This window comes from Saccopteryx bilineata, chromosome 11 (assembly GCF_036850765.1).
Source record: "Saccopteryx bilineata isolate mSacBil1 chromosome 11, mSacBil1_pri_phased_curated, whole genome shotgun sequence".
In the NCBI taxonomy this organism is placed as follows: Eukaryota; Metazoa; Chordata; class Mammalia; order Chiroptera; family Emballonuridae; genus Saccopteryx; species Saccopteryx bilineata.
The window spans coordinates 58,471,786-58,479,935 of record NC_089500.1 but is presented as its reverse complement, the minus strand read 5'-3'; the positions used below and the strand labels follow the sequence as shown (position 1 = coordinate 58,479,935).

General features: G+C 47.8%; 1 long non-coding RNA gene across 1 annotated transcript; it reads left to right on the top strand.

Moving 5' to 3' along the window:
- Positions 1 to 2,400: 2,400 nt before the first annotated feature.
- On the top strand, positions 2,401 to 6,261 carry LOC136315712 (uncharacterized). The gene is made up of 3 exons (XR_010727550.1): positions 2,401 to 2,445; positions 4,005 to 4,168; positions 5,973 to 6,261. It is a non-coding gene; the product is annotated as an uncharacterized lncRNA (long non-coding RNA).
- Positions 6,262 to 8,150: the final 1,889 nt, after the last annotated feature.

Below are 8,150 nucleotides of genomic sequence, written 5' to 3'. Positions count from 1 at the left end.
CCTCCCGCAGCCGAGGCTCCACTGGAGCAAAGATGGCCCGGGCGCTGGGGATGGCTCTGTGGCCTCCGCCCCAGGCGCTAGAGTGGCTCTGGTCGCAACATGGCGACGCCCAGGATGGGCAGAGCATCGCCCCCTGGTGGGCAGAGCGTCGCCCCATGGTGGGCGTGCCGGGTGGATCCCGGTCGGGCGCATGCGGGAGTCTGTCTGACTGTCTCTCCCTGTTTCCAGCTTCAGAAATATAAAAAAAAAAAAAAAAAAAAAAAGATAGATGGATAGATAGATAGGTAGGTAGGTAGATAGATGATAGATAGATGATAGATAGATAGATAGATAGATAGATAGATAGATAGATAATAGAGATTATATGTAAAATAAATAACTAAATATATATGGTAAAATATGACAAATGCCAAAAGAAAAGAATAATGCCCTTTGATGAGATATCAATCTTAGCAGAACTTTTTTTCAAGGAAAATGGAATTTAAGCAAGGACTTAAAGACAGCGAAACAAAGGCTTATTTATGCATGCTTGTGCTCCCAATACTTCCCCATCAGAGCTTCTCACACAAAATTGTAATTTTTTATTTACTTCTCTTTATCCTCCAGTGAACTTTGAAGTCCATGAGGAAAAATTCTGTGGTTTCTATTTAATATTGTAACTCAGAGGCCTTTCAGAGTGCCTGAAACATAGAAGGTATACAATCTATATTGATACATAGAAGGATGGATGGATGGATGGATGGATGGATGGATGGATGGATGGATAGGTGAATGGACTGATAAATGGATGGATGGAAAAATGCATGCTTGCTTCGGTAGAAGCATGAGTGAATGAAGGGATGAACATGAGATCACATAAGCTAAAGATGTCCTTTGCATGCTTCAAGATGGAGCTTTGCTCACTTTCTTGATAGTTTTCCAAAACTGTTTATCTTTTAAGCATTCCTTGGGGAGTCAGGTATAACAAAATGTTTAAAACTGTAATCACCAAAAATTGTAATCACTGTGTAAGGGAGGCATGTAAATGGGGTACAAGGAATGGACAGTGTAAGGAACAGGAATTGGAGAGTCTATATGCAGAGTGTTTACTTGAGCAAAAATGATGGAAAATGCCAAATGAGCCATCTTTGTTTTAAAAAATAAATTATGAAAGAATTCCTTCTAGAATTTTTCAGGCAACAATTTGACACGGGGGACAAGCCCAGGATGTCAAGTCCGTACATAACTAACCTGCCCTGATATAATGGGCAACCCACTCAATCTCTCTGGGGCCCTAGTCAGTTCACCTGCCAAAAGGCAATAATAACAATAATATCTAGTCAGTCTCCCTGGTGTGTAAAAGGATCATAAGAGACTATGAAGGGGAAATCTCACCATCAAATGGTGGGCACCTTACAGATGCTAATATTCATAATCAAACCTACCTGTAGACGTAGAAATATCACAAAAAGCATCTCCTTTATCCATTTCCAGATGAAACTGGGACACAAGTGTCCAACTAAGTTACTTCTTGTGCTGGTGCCAGATAAAGCCATGAAAGCTGGTCATCTCCTGTCCCCTGACCATTAGACTCTGCCCCCCATGCCTGCTGAGGCTCCACATGGCAGGCGGCAGCTAGCAAGGGCCTTTGAAGAACACTAGGGAATCAATCCCAGCTTAGGAGACACGTGCAGCCTCATGGTGATGCTTTACAAAATAGAAATTCCAGATACAAACAACACTGCCTTCCAGTGTGTCCATGATGCCCCTTGCTTATCTGGCAGAAATTGGGAGACTGGGTGCCACCTACCCCAGTGTGGACACCTTCAGCTTTGGAAGGTACTCATCGGATCTCAGGATTCTCTAACGTAGTCTAGATTTTGTCCTGAAAGGAACATTGAAGGTAACCTAATCCAATACTGTCATTATAGAAATGAGAAAAACGGTGCTAAGAAGTGAAATAATTTATTGAATAGTCACAGTCTGTTGGCCCTAGGGATCTCAAAGTAGACACTGCATTTGTCAATAAAGAATTAAGAATGTGCATGAAATTCTAATTTGTGAATTCTTCTGAGGCCACAGATGGAAAGAAAATGCAAGAGCATTGTTTATCAAGTGCTGCTGCCCATGGTAACACAATCGTGTCTCTTGACTAATGAAGACTTTGGGGGAAGTTATCCCTTTAATCTAACACGCAAGTCGTGTTCTGCTTTTAGTCTTCAGGCACAATTCTCTTTTGATTTCGCCACAAGGCCAGATGGCAGGATGTGGCTGATGGAAGATTAAAATACACTTTTCAGTCAAGGACAAAAAAACTGAGAGCATCTCAAAGCCCTCCCCTTAGGCCTTTCTCTCCACCCACTGCATCATAAGAGACTGCAGATCATTTCAGCATGTTTACTACATACTTCCCTAGTGCCAACAAAGCCCTAGGACAACATCTTGGGCGTCACTTCTGAACTTAAGGTAAGGAGGTGGAAGACGAGGTCTACCATAGATGGAAATACAATATTGGTAGATCACTCCTCTCTAAACTTCTGGAAGCAAAGCTTGGAGGTGAGCCCAGAGACTCTGCTGAGGTCTGGGGGCTCCAGGCTGATACAAGGCCAGACAGACAGAGCCCACGCCAGCCATTAGTGGGCCATTCTCATCACGTGGTTGAGTGGAGCTGGGCGCCACCAGCCGCTATGAAACCAACTCTCTCTCTTGGAGCATTTCAGGAGATACTGAGAAAATGGAACAGCAAGAGGTTCCATGTGAGCCCTGGCCAGTTGGCTCAGCGGTAGAGCGTCGGCCTAGCGTGCAGAGGACCCGGGTTCGATTCTCGGCCAGGGCACACAGGAGAAGCGCCCATTTGCTTCTCCACCCCTCCGCTGCGCTTTCCTCTCTGTATCTCTCTTCCCCTCCCGCAGCCAAGGCTCCATTGGAGCAAAGATGGCCCGGGCACTGGGGATGGCTCCTTGGCCTCTGCCTCAGGCGCTAGAGTGGCTCTGGTCGCAACATGGCGACGCCCAGGATGGGCAGAGCATCGCCCCCTGGTGGGCGTGCCGGGTGGATCCCGGTCAGGTGCATGCGGGAGTCTGTCTGACTGTCTCTCCCTGTTTCCAGCCTCAGAAAAATGAAAAATAATAATAATAAAAAAAAAAGAGGTTCCATGTGCAAAAATGGAGGGCTCAAAATGTGACAGCTGGAGGCCCGACCCTCTCCAATATTTGCAGTTTCCATTGTGTTCTGAGCAGATAGCACAAAGGAAATGTGTTACTGTCCACATTCTTGTAATTAATTATCATTTTTAATATTATGATCTGCATTAGATTTATTGCTGCCCTACAAGAAACTAGAGTGTGTTTCCTTGAAAATAACAAGCTGAAAGATTTGAGAACATAAAGAGAAATAAAATTGAATTAAAATCAATGCACAATGAATAATCCCCTACAATATGTCATGCATTGTGCTAGGTATTAGGTATAGAAAGGTGATATGGAAATTAGTATTTACCTTACATAGTTTAAAAAGATAAGAGATGGTGACTATAAGGGTTCTTAACAACTGGAAGCTGCACCTTTTTTTTTTTTTCCCTGTATTTTTCTGAAGCTGGAAACGGGGAGAGACAGTCAGACAGACTCCCGCATGCGCATGACCGGGATCCACCCAGCACGCCCACCAGGGGCAACACTCTGCCCACCAGGGGGCAATGCTCTGCCCCTCCGGGGCGTCACTCTGTTGCGACCAGAGCCACTCTAGCACCTGGGGCAGAGGCCGAGGAGCCATCCCCAGCGTCCGGGCCATCTTTGCTCCAGTGGAGCCTCGGCTGTGGGAGGGGAAGAGAGAGACAGAGAGGAAGGAGAGGGGGTGGGGTGGAGAAGCAGATGGGTGCTTCTCCTGTGTGCCCTGGCCGGTAATCGAACCCGGGACTTCTGCACGCCAGGCAGACGCTATACCACTGAGCCAATCGGCCAGGGCCTGGAAGCTGCACCTTTGAGAATGTCATACCTAGACCCATTGTTCTCTGGGTCCTTGTGCAGCCTCCTTCCCGCACAAACCTTCGGGGAAGGGCCTTGAACACAGGACATCCGAGGGCAGCCTAGCTGTGGTGATCTCCTGACGGACAGACAGCATCAGGACAGGACCCAGATGGAGGAACTGACTGAGTCTGCTCTGTGTCGGCCATTCTGATGCTTTGTGGAAGGTGAGAATCCCCATGCTGTCCTTGGGCATGTAAGCAGTGGCATTCCAGGTGGGAGGAAGAGGTCACTGAGTTGAGCTAGTGGGTGGCACAAAGTGGACTCCTGTCACCCACAGACCTGCCATCCTCTCTGGGGTTAGTGAGCCATTCTCATCATGTGGTTGAGCCTCGTTTTAGTCTCCCAGCATTACAGCTTCCAGTTAATTAGTCAGATGTAATTATAGAGCTTAAAACATCAGTTTCAGAGCCTCTTCCCTCAATTGTCTGAATAAAGAAATATTAGTCCCTAAAAAATGGTCACTTGCTTATAAACTCAAGTGTATTTAACATTGGCTGGAGCCTAACACAGAAGAGGCACTGGGCTACCTGCTCTGCAGACAAAACGGTCACAACTGCCATCACTCGAGGAAGGTTACGTGCAGTGCAAAATAGCTGCAATACCAGGAAAGTGTCCCAAGAAAAATACAAAACTAAACTGGGAAAGACTTTATGCAGGAAGGGGCATTTCGTGTTGACTTGGAAGAGCAGAGCAACTCCTCTTCTTTCGGGATTTGATTGTTCATTCATCAAATCAGCCACAGTTTCCAAGCACAAGGTGTGTGCCATGCCCACTAGTGTTAGAGAGATGGGTTTCTCATGGGTAGAATCAGAGAGCGAGAACCTGGGTCTCGCTGACCATGTGGACACCCCATTTCTGGAAGAGGATTGCTGGCAACGAGCTTCTATTGACGTTTCAATCCCGGGCTCGTCTCCAGCTCCAAAATTCCCTTTCATTTCCTTTTTAGCCTAGCTTTCAAGGCCATATATATATGTTATTAAATTCTGCTCTTTGAAGTACTGGAAGTACTGGAGCGAGTGCCTGTGCAGTCTCGGCTCCCTGAAATGCTGGGCGCCAGGCTGAGGAGCCCCTTGAGCTGACACAATCACCGGTTGTGATTTCCGACCCCATTTGTACAAACTGTCATTTTTCTCTTCTCGGATTTCTAGGTTCTGTTCTCATACACATGCCAGGCTTATGAAGTCGTGCAAAGCTTGGAAAGTAAATTCCTCTCTAAGAAAGTGATTCATAGAGTTATAGTTGTGGACCCGCACACCATCAGAATAAATCTAATTCAATCTTTCTCCAAGTTCTTCTTCATCATTTACCTCTCCTATTCCCTCTCCCTTCCTTGTCCAATCTACCCCAACCCACACGCACATGCGTGCACACACAGCACACGCACAAGGCCCAGAGCCCCTCTGCTTCTGTCTCATGTCACAGGGCTCCAGTGGAATCCCCCCCGGAGTCTGCATTCCCACTTCTGTGCTCCCACTCACTGGCTAGCCAAATGCAGGGCTGGTGGCCCAGCTGGAAAGCTTGGCCTGAAATGTCAACTTCAAGGAGACTCCACAGCCAGACTCCAAGGAGACTTCAAATGGACGATGTCTATGCATTGACCAAGAAACTCAAGTCAGCAGAGCCTTTCTGAAAGTCTCTGACTGTCCACCTGGTATTGTAAATAATTAAATAAGGCAGCTAATGAGCAAGCAGGGTGTTACTTTCACATGGCAGAAGCAGGACCATGTATCTCATAGGCTCCCCGGTGACTGCCAGGAGCCACAGCACCGTGCACAGTAAAAAGCCCATCTTAGTAGGGGTGTCTGTGCCTTTAACGGGAGGATAGCGATGGCTCCGTGTGAGCACTGCTTATCTCATTTGGTCTGATATTTCTTCCTGACATAATGCTGTCTACCTGTTTGAAACAGGGGAAGAGGTAAATGGTTATTCCCAGGGTAATTTTCCTTCTGTCCTTTCTTTTTCTTGTAGCCATACGGAAGTATTGATGCTGCCTTCAGAGATGTCCCCCAAACATCCAGCACGGACTGTCAGTCTCTGCGAGAAGCCGAAGCAGGAGCATAGCCCACAGAGTTGAAACACCTGCCTTCTGGCCACAGATCAGAACCTTGGGATGACTGGGTTTTCAATTCTATCCTTTTGTTAGATTTCTTTCCAAGATGTCAGCTGGGAAGGGCGTGCGGGCATGTGGTTCTCCCAAATCATTGTCAGTTCAGTGGTCTGTCAGTCCCCATCTCTGGCTTTGGATGGGGAAGGGGAAAGAGAGAAATGTACAGAATTCTGGTTACATATTTCCTACCAGTTTTCTGATGTCCAACAAATGTTATGAATAATTAATCATGTGCTGTCAGCAAGTAAATGCCTCTTTGAGAATAAATTGGAATGCTGAAAGAGGCAAATGGCAGGTCTCCTCGTGTCATCAGCAGACGCCTGGGCGACTGGAGTGCCGATTGGGGAGTAGTCTCTGAGGCGGAGGGAGTGTTGAGATCCCACTGGGTTGGTCCAAGCAGCTCTCTTGAAATTAACGCAGGAGCGTGATTGCTCCTGACCTACTTATCCCCTTTCATTTAACCTATTAGAAATACAGACTTATCCATTTCAAAATCATACGAATCTCAAAGTTGGACAAGACTTTAAGGTCGCCTACCGTAGCTTTCTTTTTTTTTTTTTTTTTTTTTTTTTTTTTTTTTTTTTTTTTCTGAAGCTGGAAACAGGGAGGCAGTCAGACAGACTCCCGCATGCGCCCAACCAGGATCCACCCGGCACGCCCACCAGGGGGCAATGCTCTGCCCCTCCGGGGCGTCGCTCTGTTGCGACAAGAGGCACTCTAGTGCCTGGGGCAGAGGCCAAGGAGCCATCCCCAGCGCCCGGGCCATCCTTGCTCCATTGGAGCCTCGCTGCGGGAGGGGAAGAAAGAGACAGAGAGGAAGGAGAGGGGGAGGGGTGGAGAAGCAGATAGGCGCTTCTCCTGTGTGCCCTGGCCGGGAATCGAACCCGGGACTTCTGCACACCAGGCCGATGCTCTACCACTGAGCCAACCGGCCAGGGCTACCTTAGCTTTCTGATACTGATGAATAGGATGGTTATGCAGTGTTCCTAGAACGGGTTTCTCACTGCCACCCAACACTTAGTCCTCCCTGACAGGCTCCGTGGGCCAGTCCCCTACATGAGGCAGCACCAGAGTGTCCTGATCCAGCCTGTGAGAACAGCAGCCACACAGTCCAGGGGCCCTTCTCATACCCAGTAGCCCCTCCATTCTCTTTGCGAAGATATGTACACCCACACTTCTCACCCACCTTGCATGCAGCATGGTTTGGGGCGCCCCTGAGATCCTGGCTATTGTCCTTTCACAGTACTCTCATTCAGCTATGCCCCCTTCAAAGAAAAGTGTCCTCCTGGAACCCACCCACGCTCCCGGGTGGTCCCGCGAACCAGACCAAGACCATTGCTCCTCTCCTTCTAAACGCTACACTTTTATTAACCCAGTGGCGGCTCGTATTCTTGGCAGGCACTACATACCAGTACCAAATATTAGCTCTATTCTCAACCACCCCTTTGCCTGTGTTACTCTTGTTCCTGCTGAATCCCACCGCCCCACCCTGCACGCACTTCTCTAATTTGCTTTCTGGACCCACGAGCTGAGACTTTTGTTTGCCGGGTGTTTTAATCTAAAAGTAGAGAGCTAAACCACAAATCAAACTTAAGGCACACCCATCCGTGTCTTTTTAAAGTTGCTTCAGAACATACCACAAAAAAAAAATAATAATAAAAAATTCCAACAGGAGAACAAGAACTATCAAGTTGAAATGAAGCCCAGATCACATTTCATTTAGACAATTACTGCCCTATTAATTTTAGTCAATTATTAATTCAAGCCTCTTGGTATCCAGGCAGCCTGAAAAAAAAAAATGAAGCCATCTATCAAAGCAACTGCTCGGGCACAATGACAATGGGGCCAACCTCTCCCCTCGCCCTGGAGAAGCACGGGCAAACAGTGTGTGCGCGCAGGACCGCTGAGCTCAGGGAGGCTGGCAGACAGCCAAGCATAGCAGGGCCCTCCCACACAGACCCGCTCCTGCAGGCCCGCGGGCCCTGAGCGGGCTCCCCACCGGATTCCAGCCCCAGAGCACATCAACACTAACACTGGCT